Source organism: Gorilla gorilla, chromosome 4, assembly GCF_029281585.2.
Source record: "Gorilla gorilla gorilla isolate KB3781 chromosome 4, NHGRI_mGorGor1-v2.1_pri, whole genome shotgun sequence".
NCBI lineage: Eukaryota > Metazoa > Chordata > Mammalia > Primates > Hominidae > Gorilla > Gorilla gorilla.
In genome coordinates, this window is record NC_073228.2 from 178,120,693 (window position 1) to 178,137,006 (window position 16,314).

Genomic DNA, 16,314 nt, shown 5'->3' on the forward strand with positions numbered 1-16,314 from the left:
CTCCACCCCCCTAGGAGGGGTCCCAGGGCCCTGAGGGCTGAGACACTGCCTGCTCACTGCTGAGACTGGAAGCTCTTCCCAACTGTTCCTGGCTGGGCAGACGCCTTGCCTGGGGCAACACTGCTCTCCAGTGGCAAGGATGTAGCATAGCGTGACTCAGGCTGCAAAGACCACAGTATCCTTGGGAAAGGATGTTATTCCCCGCCAGGGACCAGAGACCCCTGGAAAATTAGAGCTGAAAGGTCTCCTGTGTGCTCTAAAATTATCTATGCCCATGCATTTCCCGGTACAAAGAGTAAGCAGGTGATAAAGGTTTAACAACGGGCTCTTGAGGGGAGCATTTGCCAACTTCCTCGGTGCAAATGCTACCAACGTGGCTAGTTTCAAAGAACCAACGCGAGGTCACTGAACACAGAGTTCACAAGAGATGCTCACAGTCAGCTTACAGCTCCAGCCCCAGCACCACCCACATTGAGAGTCCACCCACATTAGAAAACTTGGTGGTGCTCCCTAAATAGCTAGCAAATGAAAGACTGAATCAGTAAGCTCATGAGGGAAAGAGGAAGGAAAGAAGGAAGGAAGGGAGGGAGGGAGGGAGGAACTCATTGTTCTTGGGCCTCAGATCTCACCAGGCTTGAGGTTAAGCTTCCTAATATTTTTTGCTCTTATACATACATTGACATCTATTCATTTTGTTTGTTTGTTTTGCTTTTTTGACAAAAAGCAAGATGGTGCCTCATGAATTCCTCTGTAACTTGCTGTTTCTGCTTAAGGATCACGGGCATCTCTTTAGATCAGCCCAGGCAGAAGCTGCATGCTCTGTAACAGGTGCATGACTATGCACTCGAGGGAATACTTCGATTTGCTCAATCACATCCCACTCAAGACCGTTCGGGCGACGTCTGTCTTCCGTTTCCCCATTCAGTGCTGAACTATGCATCTTCATACTCATATTTTTAAATCTAAGGAAGAGATTTTAAAGAGTGAGGTTATTGGACCAAAAGGTGTTTGTGGATGTATAATAAATATTTCCAGAATTCCTTGCAAGATGGTTGTAGCAATTCGCACTCCCACACCAGTGTATGAGAATGACATTTTCCCCACGTCAGAGATGACCCACTCTTGTTGAGTCTAATGAGTGAGAACAATATTGCATTTTTAAAATGTTGCATTTCCCTGTGACAAGTAAGATGAATTTGTCTTTGCATATACTTTGCCCATTTTAGATGATATTTTTTGCCTTTTACTTATCAATTTATAGGAGCTCTTCATATACTGAAAAATATTAACTCTGTTGGTCTTATATGCAATGTTTCCCCTCAAATCTTTTGACTGTATTTATGGTTTCTTTGCTATACAAAAATTTAACTATATTGCAAAGTCAGCCATTTCTCCTATTTCTTAAGGCAGCTAGGTTTCCTGTCTTGCCTAAGAAGATTCTCTCCATCCAATGTTTTCCTAAAATGCCTTCTGTTATTTTTCACCTTGCTTTTTACATTTTGATTCTTAATTCACTTTGAATCTTTTAAAAAATGGTGTGATTAATATAGCCCAGTTTAGGTTTTCTTCCAGATATACAATACCATTTATTTCTCACTAAAATAAAATGGCACTATGACTATTACACTTCCATGTGAACTTGGGTATGTTTCTCAATATTCTATCCTGTATCATTGTTCTCTTGTGGTTCATTGCCCTGTTTCATCTTTGTCATCTGTTGTGTTGGTTTTTTTTTTTTTGTTATTTGTTTGTTTCTGTGGTAATGCCACATGGTTTTTATTATGGTAGCTTTACAGTAAGTTTAGATATTTTCCCTCCTCACGAATATATTGCATTGTTTTGACATTTGTTCTTCCATAGGAACTCAAAAATGTATTCCTTTTCAAAACTGTTGGGATCCTAACTAAAATTGGATTGAATGTATGTGTTAATTTGGCAAGAATGAACATTTTTGTGGTTTTCCATCTTCCTATTCAGGAGTCTAAAATTTCTCTTGGCTTATCTCAATAACACAGGTAGCTTTATTCATACAGGTGGTGTATTAGTTGTATTAACTCTGTGGTTAGATACTTTATAATTTATCTTTGAAGTAAATAATTTCATTTCTGTGTTTCCTTTTTTATTTTGCTTCTGAATGGTTAGTGCTGATGCAGAGAAAAGCCATTGATTTCATCAGGACCTTCAAAGAAAGGCATAATTGAGGAGATTTGTTTCCCAAATCTTAGCTCAAGTCAATGTGAGGAGAACTGGGCTTCAACTGCATCCAGTTGGTGATGACAGTAGAGATCACTGGCTGGCTCCCATGGCCCCTTGGGCAGCGGGCAGCCTCCTCCCAGCCGGGCCCTCTTCAGGTCCTCGCACGGCCCACTCAGGAGACAGCATGATCAAGGGTCAGCTTGGCTGAGTGGGTGAGGCATCCAACTGACCGCTCGCTGTGCGCTGGGTTCCTACAGCCAAGTACCCTGACTCACTCCACCTGTTCTTCTATCTATAAACCAGGGATCATAAACCTTGACTCCAAGAGCTTCACACAGCATAGGAGCCCAATAAAGTTCCCTTTCTCTTTCACCTCCCTTAATCAAACTATATCTGATCATTCACTAGCACCCATATCTACCCTTCTGCAGTTCGCCATCCCTGTAAATTGACAAGTCCTTGGGGTATATTCAGAGCCCCTGTGTTGAAGGGGAGGATGCCTTCCCTCTGCACCTGCTGCTGGCATCAGAATGGAATTGGAGTTCTCAGAATCACTGTCTCCTACTCATCAGCCGCAGGGTTGCCCTCTGAAACTGAGTGAGTGCAGAACTGGTTTCCAGGACAGTGGACGTCCTGACTTCCTAGCAACAACAGGTCTCTTCTGATGAATGCCTCTTGTTTGCAGGCCCCTGATGGACAGCTGTGAGAGGACACCACCTGCATCCGGCTGCCGGTCTTGTCAATCCACATTCCCTGAAATGACTTTGGCTTCTCTCCTTGCCCTTGTGGGGCCCAGATAAAGCTTACAGTGGCTTCAGGAGAGTGCATTGTCTCCCTGCCTGTTGGAAGAGGCTGGAACGACTCGGGGGTCTCAACCATGTTGGCTGCTACTACTGTGATTCCTTCCTTCCTTCCCTCCTTCCTTCCTCCTTTGCTTCCTCCCCCCTTACCTTCCTTCCTTCCTCCCTCCCTCCCTCCTTCTCTCCCTCCCTTCCTTCCTTCCTCCCTCCCCCTTCCTTCCTTCCTTCATTCCTTCCTTCTTCCCTCCCTCCCTCCTTCCCTCCCTCCTTTCCTTCCTTCCTTGCTTCCTTCCTTCCTCCCCCCTTCCTTCTTCCTCCCTCCCTCCCTTCTTTCCTTCCTTTCTTCCTTCTTTCCTTCCTTCTTTCCCTCATGAGCTTACTGATTCAGTCTTTCATTTGCTAGCTATTTAGGGAGCACCACCAAGTATTCTAAGCCCTAGATGAGACACAAAGGGATTGTATTAGTCAGGTTTCTTCAGAAAAACAGAACCAATAGGAGAAATGTATAGATAGATAGATAGATAGATAGATAGATAGATAGATAGATAGATAGACAGACAGGCAGACAGATAAGATAGATAGATGAGGGTTTTTTAAAAAATAGGAATTACTCACGAGGCTATGGAGGTCAAGAAATCCCACTATCTGTGATCCGCAAGTGGAGAATCAAGAAAGCTTGTGGGGTCATTCAGACTGAGTCTGAAAACCTGAGAATCCGGGAGCTGATGGGGATCAGCCCTGGTCTGAATCTGCAAGCCTGGGAGCCGGGAGCACCGATGTCTGAGGGCAGGAGAAGACAGATGCCCCCACTCAAACAAGGAGAGCAAATGTACCCTTCGACTTTTTTCTCTTTGGTCTCTCAACAGTGCGGATGGTACCTAACCACATTATTCAGCCTATTGATTCAAATGCTCATCTCCGCCAGAGACACCCTCTCAGACATGCCCAGAAATAATGCATCCCAGCTATCTGGGCATCCCTGGGCTCAGTCAAGTTGACACGTAAAATTCATCATCACGGGGGTGGAACCTTGGATGGTTCATCACTATAGATATTTGTCAGCCTAAGGAATGAACATCAACGTTCATACCCTCCAGGGAAGCACAGCAGAGCTGGTGGGCCAGGAATTGGACCTCCCATGTCACTGGTTGGGGAGAAACTAAGGGTGAGCTGAGCCCCTGGAGAAGGAGGTGAGGGCAATAGTGAGAATGAAGGTGCTGATGGAGGCAGAGTGGCAGGTGTGGAAGTCAAAGCTGAGGGTTCAGTTTATCACTGGCTGTGTGACCTTGGGCAGGTAACTTTGCTTCCTTGCGTCTCTGTTTTGTTATCTGTACTGTCAGGCAAAGCTGTGTGAAAAGGGCCTGGCTCAGAACTGCACTGGGGGTGGAGACTAACCACTGACATGCTTTCCCACAGCGCAGGTGTGAATAATCATGGCTTTCCTCTCGCTCTTCCCAGCTGAGTTTCTGAGGGCAACCCTGAAGCTGCCAGGGTTCCTTCTACTTCCTCCCCAGACAGGCATGTTTTCTTTCTCTGGGGTTGGTAGGACTCTATCTGTGTTTTATGTGCAGATAATCCTATTGTTCCTGGCACCATGGATCCTCTTTCTGGTTTTGCCTTGCTGATGTGGATTTTTCTTAATTTTTATATCCATTATCATTTTGCTTAGATTTTGGAAGGGTGTGGAAAGTCTAAGTACCGTTCCCCACTAAGAGGTGCCAGGGCTTCTTGGAGTAAAGTTGGATTGTCCAACTCCAGGTCCTGAGCAGGAAATGTACAAGATGAGTCTGGAATCTCTTGTCATGCTGGAATTAAAACATAATCAAAGACTTCTAGGAGAGAGGGGCCAATTTGAAGGGCCCCTGCACTGTCTTAGGATGGGATAACTTTAGCATCAGAAAGAATACTGGCTGCAATGGATTGAAATGCAGCAAATGTATAAAAGCTATGAGTTCATAATGGCACTACTAATTCTTTTTGGAGGTGGCTAGGGTACAAGTTCATTATTCTGAAAATTGATAAATAAAGGGAAAGAATACAATATTTATTTTGCCTTCCCTCTAAAGACAATAGCTCAGGATAAGAAAAGAGTTGATGAGAAAAAGTTCTTTTTAGAAGGTCAAGGCTAACAAGTGCAGGAGGAATGATAAAATGGATAATAGCAAATGAAACACTGTTATCTCGGCAATGATCATGAATGTCTGCTAAGACTCGCAAGGGACAGACTGATGTGGTCACCTACACTTGACAGACCAGGCAGATGCGACCTTATACTGGACAATTTTAACATCACCAAAGGGGGACACCCAGGCACGGTACACCCCTGACATAGTAGGAAGTAAGCAGGCACCACCTGGCAGGTATTCTCGCAAAAAACAAAAACAAAAACAAAAACAAAAACAAAAAAACATGAATGTAATCAAGCTTCTAGAACTAAGTTTCCAGGATATATGTGGGAGAGATGAACGTGTATGCAACATCAGTCAATCAGTCAGAGCCATAATTTGGGAAATTCTACAAGAAAAATGTTACCCAGTTTCTTAGAGAAATTAATGGCAGTCAGGTGTCAGGTGGAGAAAATCACTAGGGATTAAGAGAGAATTAAGCAACATCCAAAAAAAAAAATGCACTATTGAGGCCAGGTGCAGTGGCTCACACCTGTAATCCCAGCACTTTGGGAGGCTGAGGTGAGTGGATCACCTGAGGTCAGGAGTGCGAGACCAGCCTGGCCAACAAGGCGAAACCCTGTCTTTACTAAAAATACAAAAAAATTAGCTGGGCGTGGTGGTGCATGCCTGTAATCCAGCTACTCCTGAGGCTGAGGCAGGAGAATCACTTGAACCTGGGAGGCAGAGGTTGCAGTGAACTGAGCTTGTGCCACTGCACTCCAGCCTGGGCGACAAGAGTGAGACTCCATCAAAAAAACCCAAAAAAACAAAAAACAAAACAAAACAACAAAAAAACCAGTGTTGGATCCTTTATTTGGATTCTAACAAACCAATTGTTAAATGACATTATGGGGGAAAAAAACGAACATAGACTCGGTATTGGATGCTACTAATATTACATAAATATGGTTTATTTCATTGGATGTGATTATAGCTTTACATTTTTTAAAGTCCTTGTGTAATAGAAATTCATACTCAAAATAACAGCCCAGGATTTCTGCCTGGACATTAACTGATATCCCGGTTCTCCTTCGGTGATCTTCATGCTGGTAGCAACATCAACGTCCACAGGGTTGGGAAGGTGATGAATTTGAGCATCTTTCTCTACTCCTTCCTCCTTCACACCCTTCCTTCCATACTCCTCTCATTCCACTGCCTATTGATGTCCAGACTATATCTCCTTCTTTTCGTCTCTAATCCACCATTCACACACATCTTGTGGTGGAAGGGGAAGAGAGTGCCAGGAAGGCACACCTGAGTCAGAGGAGCTGGCAGGAGTCACTTCAGCCTGCATTTGTTTCAAGAGTGAGGACCCATCAGGTGGCCGGCTCTGGAAGCAAGGCAGGCTGGGAAATGTAGTCCTCAGCTGGGCAACTGTCTCCATGGAAACAAGGCCATTTGTGGAGGCTGGTGTATGAGGTCACATGTGCAGAGAGCTTAGAAGCGTGGTTGGCTCCTAAGTGATGCGTGCACTGAGGGTGCAGAAGCAGCAGAGGGGAACCTGCTGGAGCTTTGGCAGGGGTGGAGGGAAGTGGCGGCACGCTGCCGTGGCCATCGTTGGATTCTTCACAGTGTCACCATGTACTTGTTGCTTTAAAAAATACAGATGCCAGTTTCACTTAAGAATGTCCCTGACAAAGCTGTATGAATTAATTTTATTCAGCCTCAACTCTTGCATACACAACTTTTTGTGACAAAATGGAAGCTGTGCATGAAGCACTTTTGCTTCATAGCTGTCTTGAGGAAAAACACTTGAGCAGTTTCTTCAGCTGAACTCACCACTTTTTTATGGACAACCATTTCACTTGAAAGTACAAGTGGCAAATGATTCAGACTTGAGTATTTAGTAGACATTTTCTTGAAAGCAGGTGAAGTAAGCTTGTCGCTTCAAGGGGGAAAAAATGACATTTGTTACCAAAGATAAAAATTTGATCTCTCAAGTCAAAATTAGAATTTGGGAAGATCTATATCCACTACTATGAGTTTGGCCATTTCCTAATAACTAAACACTCTTCTTGTAAGACCTATGGTAACGTTAGTGGTCAGGATCTTTTGATATTTAAGATAAATGTGCTAACATTTGGAAGCTCAGCATGACTCAGTAAACCAATGTTTTCCAAATGACTGGTGCATGATGGTACAAAATCATGCATGAGGAAAGATCCATCCAAGAGAGAACAAAGGAGTTTATGTAACAGAGTAGAAAATAATTCCATGATATGATTTCGGATTCCAGGTTGCAGCAAATCTGAAATCTAAAACCATTTGTCAATTTTGGGTCTCATATCAAAGAAGAATAGTCAATATTATCTGAAAAAGGCAATTAAAATACTCCCTTCATTTCCAACCACATATTTTTAAGAGACCAGATTTTCTTCATATACTAAAACCAATATATCTCAGCAGATTGAAAGAGGAGCCCATATGAGAATCTAGCTGTCCTCTATTAAGACAGACATTAAAGACATTAAAAACAAAACACAATGGCATTTTTCTACTTTTTATTGTTTTACAAAAAAGTTATTTTTTAATAAAAATATGTAATGGGTTTAAAGATGAGTTAAAATAAGTATTTTATACATTTATCAAGTTCAATTTATAACCCAGTAAATATGGATAAACCTAACCCACATCAAGAATAATGATAATTCAAACTCTAAATTGATAAATATAATCAATAATAAACATAAATGTGTAAAAATAAGAAATAATAGGAACAAGAATTTGTTAGGAATGAGACCAAAAAGTTTAAGAGCTATGAATAAAACCACACTTGGCATTTTCCAGCTTGCCGCCTGCTTTCTAATTGGGACAGCGGTTGCATTGTCTCATCAGCAACTCACATTCCAGAAACTGATGGGAACTAATCACACAGGGACCAGGCGCAGGTCACACAGCAAGAACTCATTCCACAGGCACAGGAAGTGCCCCGAGCTCTGCCCATGGAGTTAGGAGTTATGCACGGGTGAAGAGCAATGTCGCCATCCACACAGACAGGAGAGGGGCAGGTGGAAAGGAAGTGCCAGTCACTAAGAATTGCTGACACTTATCAGGTGCCTACCAGGAAGCAGCCCCTTTGTCCTCATAAGGCGTTTTTCAGGTACTTAGTTAAGGACTTACTCAATACCAGCCTTGTGCTGCGTTGGCACTAACCAGGGAGAGATGAGTTGGAGGGGTGCGGCCTGTCTGCTGCTGTCTCCAGAGAAGCAGAAGGGCTGGGGGCTGGCTTCCTAGGTGATGGTGCCAGCTGCCTGGGTGCATATCCCTGTTCTGCCACCTGCTACTCTGTGAACCTCAACAGGTTGCTTATCTTCTCTGGGCTTCACTTTCCTCATCTGTAAAATGGGATAATGGTGAGGGTTAAATGCATTAACATACATAGCAAATCCCCTTAGGGCAATGCCTGGCATGAAAAGAGCATGATGTGTTTGTTCTTGACTGACAGTTGTTTTTTCTGTCTTTCCACGCCTCCCCCGCCACCCCTGGCTCGCAGGCAAAGACTATCTGCCACCACGGAGGCTGAAATGCCAGAGGTTTATTTTCCTAGCCTCCCTTGGCCCACGTCTAGACAACGAGACCTGAGTGGGGGATCCACTGGATGGAAACCTCCTTTCTTTCTTGCCTTTAGTCACAGTTTTGTGAGGACATGGTGTTGGGGGCAGGGAACAGGTCACAAGATGTGGGTCTTCTGCCCACCATGGGAAGCCAAGAGAGTCACAGGGAAGCCGACCCAGGCCCTGGCAGTGCCAGTCTGATGAATTAACTGAGCCTGGGTTCAACTGGCTCCTGGCTATGATGTCACAGCGAAAGCTGGGAGGTTTTACCATTTGCCCGAGGCCAGACATCTTGAAAGTGGTGGCATGAGATTTCAATCTGGGTCTCCAGGTCTGGGGAAATGGGCCAGATAAATATAGAATACTCATTTGAATTTGGCTTTAAATTTCAATTTATTTTTATTTGCTAAGCCTGGCAATCTTATAGAGTGAGGACCCTGCTTTTCTGTCACACAGCAAAGCTGCCCTGAATCTGCCCAGCATGCCAGCCACCTGCATATCAAGGGACAGAAATGGACCATGTGGTGGGCCGAGAGTGTCTTTCCCCAAGCTAGAGAGGACAGGAAAGTGACAAGCATGTCAGTTCATGCCACAGCTTCACCAGGGGTAAGTTCATTAACTTCGGAACCTCACTCTTCCTCAAGCTGACAAAAATATTAGTACTAAAAAAAATGGCCAGGCACAGTGGCTTATGCTTGTAAACCCAGCACTTTGGGAGGCCAAGGCGGGCGGATCACCTGAGGTCAGGAGTTCGAGACCAGCCTGGCCAAGATGGTGAAACCCCATCTCTACTAAAAATACAAAAATTAGCCGGACATGGTGGCGGGCACCTGTAATCCCAGCTACTCGGGAGGCTGAGGCAGGTGAATCGCTTGAACCCGGGAGGCAGAGGTTGCAGTGAGCTGAGATGGCGCCACTGCACTCCAGCCTGGGCGACAGAGCGAGACTCCGTCTCAAAAAAAAAAAAAAAAAGAAAAGAAATGAGATAATATCTGTAAAGTGGTTAGTACCGTAACTGCAGGAAGTGCTCCATAAAAGCGTCTTTCTCTTCCTCCTCTTCTTTGTGATGTCATTATGTGTTATTACTATTATTGTCATCATAACTGTTGTTTTTATTATTAGCCTGCAGCTAAGGCCTCTCCCTTGAAGCGGCTTCTCTCTGCACTGCCAGCAGAGGGCGCCATTATCTGACAAAGAGGCCCAGTGGTCTCCAACCACCTTCAGCCAGGCGGCAGTCACTTAATACATCTGGGATCAGGTTTCTCAGCCTGGCTGGGGGCACTGCGGGAGCCTCTGGGCCTCAGGTTATAACTCAGTTTGTCAGGTCTCAGCCCGCTGCTGCGCTCCTTACCGGTACAGTCCTGTCCGAGGAGCCTGGGCCTGCATGGCTGTTTGGGGCTTTTTCTCATAATGCCACCGTCTTTGCACCATCTGCTGTTTTCACCTCTTTTCAGGCCACACCCCCGTTTTTTCACAAAAGCCCCCAGGGAGATGGGTAGAGGAGGCTCTGCTTATCTACTGTCCGTGGGCCTGCTGGTTCCCTTCTCCAGGCTAGTTCAGCCTGGCAGTCAGGGGGCACTGAGTTGGAGTCCCTGATTCTCTACTCCCCTGCTGTGCCACCCTGGGCAGGTGGGGCCACCCCTCTGAACCTCAGTTTCCTTATCTGTAAAAATGGGACGGCTTCATCTGAGTTGGAGGAACCGGGGTAAGCGAATGTGCTGCTCACACCCTGGGGGCTCAGTCAGTCAGTGAGACAAGTCTCAGTTCCTTTCCCAGAGTCAGAGACCCGTCCATTACGGTTTCTGCAGGGAAGGCTGGAGGGGGCCCGGCCACACCTGGGGACAGGCTGCTGGTGACAGGCTGCTAGTGACAATAATAACACATTAACCAGTCATCGTTTCCAAAGAAATGGTCACATTAACTGTTGCTTTATCCTTACAAGAACTCTGTGTAATGAGATGGAATTTTATACCTGTTGTACAGCAAAAGCACCGAGTTGGGATGAGAGCATCTCTTCAAATGAAGGGTGAATGCCTTTCAAAGCCACAGGCTTCCGCTCACCGACCTCCCCTCTGGCCCATCAGTGTGGGTAGCTGGTGGCCAGCTAGTAGTTTCTGGGTGTCGGGAGCGTCGCGTGGATTTTTCCAGACATCCGTCCATTCCATCCTCACAGCGGGCTTATGGGGTCCAGATGATTTCTATTTCTATTTTCCAGATGAGGAAACTGAGGCTGAAGGGAGTCAAGAAACCAGTTAAGAAGCTGGGGTGGGAATCCAGTCTCCTGCTCTTGGGCGCCAGACCATGAGAAGCAGGTGACTGAGAGGAGTGGGGAGCCGTGCTCCCCAGGAGACAGGAGTCTAACCCGACCCTCCGCGTGACGCTCTGAGCTTCCGCCTCCCCATTTGCAAAGGAGAACTATTTTTCCTGCCAACTTCATAGGATTATTTGGAAGCTCATTTGAGAGACTGTGTAGAAAATTGTTTCCTAAACCAAATGGGAAGGCAGGAACTCTAGCTTGAGCCCACTCAGGAATTTGGGCAAGCCTGGGCCTGTTTGCGATGTGTCTGGGCAGGCCCTCCAAGAGTCGACTTAGTGAGATTTTTTGTTGTCCTTGATTGAAGGAGGATGCAGAAGTGGTTTTGCACACTGAGTCTAAGGAAGGTGGGGGACAGGATCCCCTGGGTCTGTCTTGCACAGCGTCCTGCCGGCTCAGCCCTGTGGAAGGCAAGGAGGTCCAGGGGATCCCTGGGGTGACAGCACTCACAGAACGTGTTTGGAACCAGGGCACAAAGTGACTTAGTGACAGCGTGCCTCATGAGGTGGCTGAAGCAGGCAAGGGGACTGTCGGGAGAGCTCCTGCGAGGAGACCCTCCTCTGGGGCTCCTAAAGATATGCGTGTACCTGGAGGGGGCAGGGTCAGGGCATGGGGCCTGTGCAGGTGGAAGCACAGCTGAAACAAAAGGCGGTTACTGCTATCAAGCCGATGCCATGGTCAGGTCTGGAGAAAGCCGAGGATCCCCTTCAAAGGGCCATGGCAATGTCTGGGCTTGCTTTTCATTCCCAGGAGTAAATGCAGAAAGAGGGGGTCATTTTCTGACTGAATCTGTAGAGACTGAGTATGAATGAGGTGAACGGCTTTGCCCCTGTTGCAGGGGAAAATCAGAGTGTTAGATCTGTAGTTACTGTATTTGTAGTTCTGTATTCAAAGCTCAGCCCCACCTGTGCACACAAGGGGAATCTCGATTTTCGGAGCCTCCGCTTCTCTCACCTGCAAAATAGAGGTCAAAGTGCCCCAGTCCCAGCTTGTTGGGCTACTTCATGAGACATTGCATGGATGTGCCCGACACAGCAGGTGGTACTTGCTCATCTTGTCTTATTTCACCTTTCTTCCTTCCCTTCCCGCACCCCTTCCCTTCCCTCTTTATTCATTCAAAATAACCTGTAACGCCCAATGTGGTCATTTTGGCTGTGCTGATAGCCAGAGTAGACTTACTCTTTGTTAAGCCAATTCACAGTCATTGTGACAATTAGAAGCAAATGTGCATTCAAGAAATAATCATCTCAGTGCATCTGGTAGGCACAGTTTCAATGCAGCTGGTCTGTTAGACAGGCCAGGAACCTCTCTGGACCCATCTGGTTTTCATTAGCTCCCCCATGAAACCAGATTTTTGCTCCATTTAGTTACCATCACTGACCACAGCAACTTGCTCTTCCCAGGCTAGAGCTTTTGCATCCCTCTTTCCTGGAGAGGCCAGCTGAAGATCGGAACTTAAGAGAAGTCAGAGGCTCCTGCTGAAAAAGGCCACCGTGTGGTGTGTGTTTGCTGGTGGGAGATTAGGAGGATGGTGCACAGAACCATCAATGAGGAATCCACTGGGGAAGATGGTGCAAGGTAGGAAGAGCTAGGCTTCCACGCTTGCCAAAAGATGACATCCGCCGCTGCCAAAGGACAAGAGGAAGATGGGGTTCCCTGCGAAATCCCTTTCCTTTCCAAGAAGGCAATAAAATCATGTAGTGGTTCATTTTAACCACGAGGAGCCTCTGCCACATAATGACATCCATGTCTGCATAAGGATAAGATATGGTGGATCCCTGGGATTGAGGGGCTGGTGTTCATTTCAAAATATTGCTTCTTCTTGTTCTGATACCATGTGTACAATACAGAAAACCAATCATAGTGTAGTGAAGGAAGTCACATTTTGTCAAGGTCTATTTGCTATTCCTTCTTTCTCTCCAGCCAATGAACAAGCTATTTTAGAAGTACAGCTGATGATCTAGAAATAAGAAGAAAGAGGAGGGAAGGTGGTGAGTAACTTAGGGCTATACCTCTGGCCATTCAGAGAGTGAATCTGAGGATGGCCTGAGAGGTGGCAGTTCAGGAGGAGTCAGGAGAAGGGGCCCCCACTGATGATGAGGCAGTCCTGAACTGGGCAGCAAGCCAGGGCTTCCCTATCCTCACCTCATTCCTCCCTCAGAACAGCCCTTGAGGCACACCGCAGCATGGGGTGGTAGCTGAGCACCCTGATGTTTAGAGCCAGTGGGACCTGGGTTTCAATCCCAGCATCACCATTTACTAGCTGTCAGATGTTAGGCAAGCTTTTTAAACTTTTCCAAGCCTCAGTTCTCATTTCTGCAAAGTGGATAATATTCATTACTTCTTGGGTCAGTTATGATATTATGTGAGCTAACAGCTACAGGGAGTGTCCAGTACTGGAGAGTCATCATTGTGATCATTTATAGTAGGGGAATTCGGAGTTGGTGAGGGGAAGCCTTTTCTGTTACTCCCTGCCCACTCCACCTGTCCTTCTTTCCAACCAGTCACCAAATCCTATTAAGACTTCCTTGAGACCAGGCGTGGTGGCTCATGCCTGTAATCCCAGCACTTTGGGAGGCTAAGGCAGGAGGATCACTTAAATCCAGGAGCTTAAGACCAACCTGGGCAACACAGAGAGACCCAGACTCTACAAAAAGAAGAGTAGAAAGAAGAAGGAGGAGAAGGAGAAATGTTGAGCATGGTGGAGAAGGAGTGTTGAGCATGGTGGCAAGTGTCTGTGGTCCCGGCTACTTGGGAGGCTGAGTCAGGAGGGGGCCTGGGAGGTTGAGGCTTCAGTGAGCCATGATTGCACCACTGCATTCCAGCCTGGGCAACGGAATGAGACTGTCTCAAAAAAAAAAAAAAAAAAAAAAAAGAGACTTATTTGAAAATATCTTCCAAATCCATCCCCTCCTTTCCATCCACTCTCCCACCACCTGGATTCATTCACACGGATGCCACCTGGAGTTGTCAGTGACCCCGACTGGTCTCCTTTCTCCAGTCCCTTCTTGTCTACCCCTGTGGCAGAAGGTCTGCCACAGAGATCTGACCATACCCTCCACTTAAATTCATCTCGTGGTCTTTGTCACCTTCCAGACAAGGCCATAGTGCCTTAGCAGGAGAATTGTGCTTAGCAGAAATCATTCCATTGAAACTGACAGAAATCCCAGTCAAACTGGCTTTAGAAAGTACTAGAAAGGGGTTGGAGGTCCTCTAAGAAGCATATGCCAAGATGGAATTAGACACACAGGAGGTTTACTAGGGGGTTCACTGGTGAAGGATTGCCGCCAGGCAGCTGGAGGAGGCAGGGAGGCAGGATGACTCAGGGCTGACCCTGTGGAAGGGAGAGGGGAGGAAGGAGCCTTGGGTAGGAGCCTCAGACTGCCACGCAATTTCCAAAAATTTTTGGCCAGGCCAATGGGGAGTCCTGGAGTTTAAGTCACCAGGTGGAGGGGACCCACAGGAATGGGACAGTACTAGTTCCCCCAGCGGTCAGGCATTGGCTGGGAGCAACTGAGGGTTGCTGTGAGGAGCACGGCCTGGGGCAAATGCAGGGGAGCATGCAGCTGGGCTGTCAGTCAACCATGGTCCCACGGCAGCAGGTGTGAGTGGCACATTTTCATGGCTGCCACAGGGAAAGACTTGTAGGCTTGCACAACCAAAAAGCCCAGAATTAGAGTTGCTTCAGGCATGGCTAAGCCCAGGTTTTCAGATGACATCTCCACAATATTCCTCACAACATCTCCACAATATTCCTCACAATATGGCTCTGCTTTCTTTGATATGGACTCCATTCTTGCAAAGGCTCTCTCCATGTGGAGGTAAGATGCCATCACCAGCTCCGGAGGCACCTCTTCCCAGGTTAAAATCCAGCAGAAGTCCAGGCGTGGTGGCTCACACCTGTAATCCCAGCACTCTGGGAGGCCGAGGCGGGCGGATCACAAGGTCAGGAGATCGAGACCATCCTGGCTAACACGGTGAAATGCCGTCTCTACTAAAAATACAAAAAATTAGCTGAACGTGGTGGCAGGCGCCTGCAGTCTCAGCTACTAGGGAGGCTGAGGCAGGAGAATGGCATGAACCTGGGAGGCGGAGCTTGTAGTGAGCCGAGATTGCACCACTGCACTCCAGCCTGCACAGCAGAGCAAGACTCCGTCTAGGGAAAAAAAAAAAAAAAAAAAAAAAAATCCAGCAGAAAAGGGCCCTCCTCCTTCTTTCTTAATCTTCAGAGCAAATGTCCCAGGAATAGCTCTGATTGGCTCAGACTGGGTCATGTGCCCATCTCTGAACCAATCCCTGTGGCCAGGATGATGCCATGCTCTGATTGGCTCAGACTGGGTCATGTGCCCATCTCTGAACCAATCCCTGTGGCCAGGATGATGCCATGCTCTGATTGGCTCAGACTGGGTCATGTGCCCATCTCTGAACCAATCACTGTGGCCAGGATGATGCCATGCTCTGATCGGCTAGTCCTGAGTTAACTGCCCACTCCTGGAGCAGGAGGAGGATCAGCTTTACCTCCCACATGACCCCCCCATCACCACGTGGTCTGAGTGGGTGCCCCAAGCAACCCTGGGAAAAAACGGGCTGACCAGGCTGGATCCTCTGATAACAGGAGAAAGGGAAATGGATACGAGTGAGGACAGCAGATGTCTCCTCTCCATAAATCATTATTTTAGTTTTTAAATTGTGGTAAGAACACTTCATGAGATCACTCTCTTAATAGATTTTTAAGTGCTCAGTACAGTATTGTTAACTACAGACACGATGTTGTGCGATGCATTCTTATTCACCTTGCATGACCAAAACTTTGTACCCATTGAACACATACTCACCATTTCTCTGTCCCACTGCAGCCCCTGGCCATCAGCATTCTACTCTGTGCTTCTGTGAGTTTGGCTATTTTTTATTCCTCCTGTAAGTGTAATCCTGCAGCATCTGTCCCTCTGTGCCTGGCTTATTTCACCCAGCATAATGTCATCCGGGATCATCCATGTTGTCACATGTTGCAGGGTTTCCTTCCTTTTAAAGGCCGAATGATAGCCCATTGTTTGTGTATGTCACATTTTCTTTATCCATTCATCTGTCGATGGACATTTAGGCTGTTCCTACATCTTGGCTATTTGTCAATAGTGCAGATATCTCTTCAAGATCCTGATTTCATTTCCTTTAGATAAACACCAAGAAGTGGAATTGCTGAACCATATAGTAGTTCTGTTTTTAGATGTTTTAGGAACCTCCATGCTGTTTTCCATAGTGGCTGTACCATTCTACATTCCTAC

The 16,314-nt window shown here is 46.6% G+C and overlaps 1 long non-coding RNA gene across 2 annotated transcripts; it reads left to right on the forward strand.

The window, feature by feature from the left end:
* The first annotated feature begins 4,079 nt into the window (after positions 1-4,079).
* Positions 4,080-12,746, forward strand: LOC109026870 (uncharacterized). Of its 2 annotated transcripts, XR_002005923.3 has the most exons (4): positions 6,692-7,032; positions 7,952-8,264; positions 9,175-9,324; positions 12,436-12,746. It is a non-coding gene; the product is annotated as an uncharacterized lncRNA (long non-coding RNA). The 2 variants fall into 2 exon arrangements; XR_010133684.1 differs by lacking the exons at positions 6,692-7,032; positions 7,952-8,264 and adding an exon at positions 4,080-4,186.
* The last annotated feature ends 3,568 nt before the right edge of the window (positions 12,747-16,314 follow it).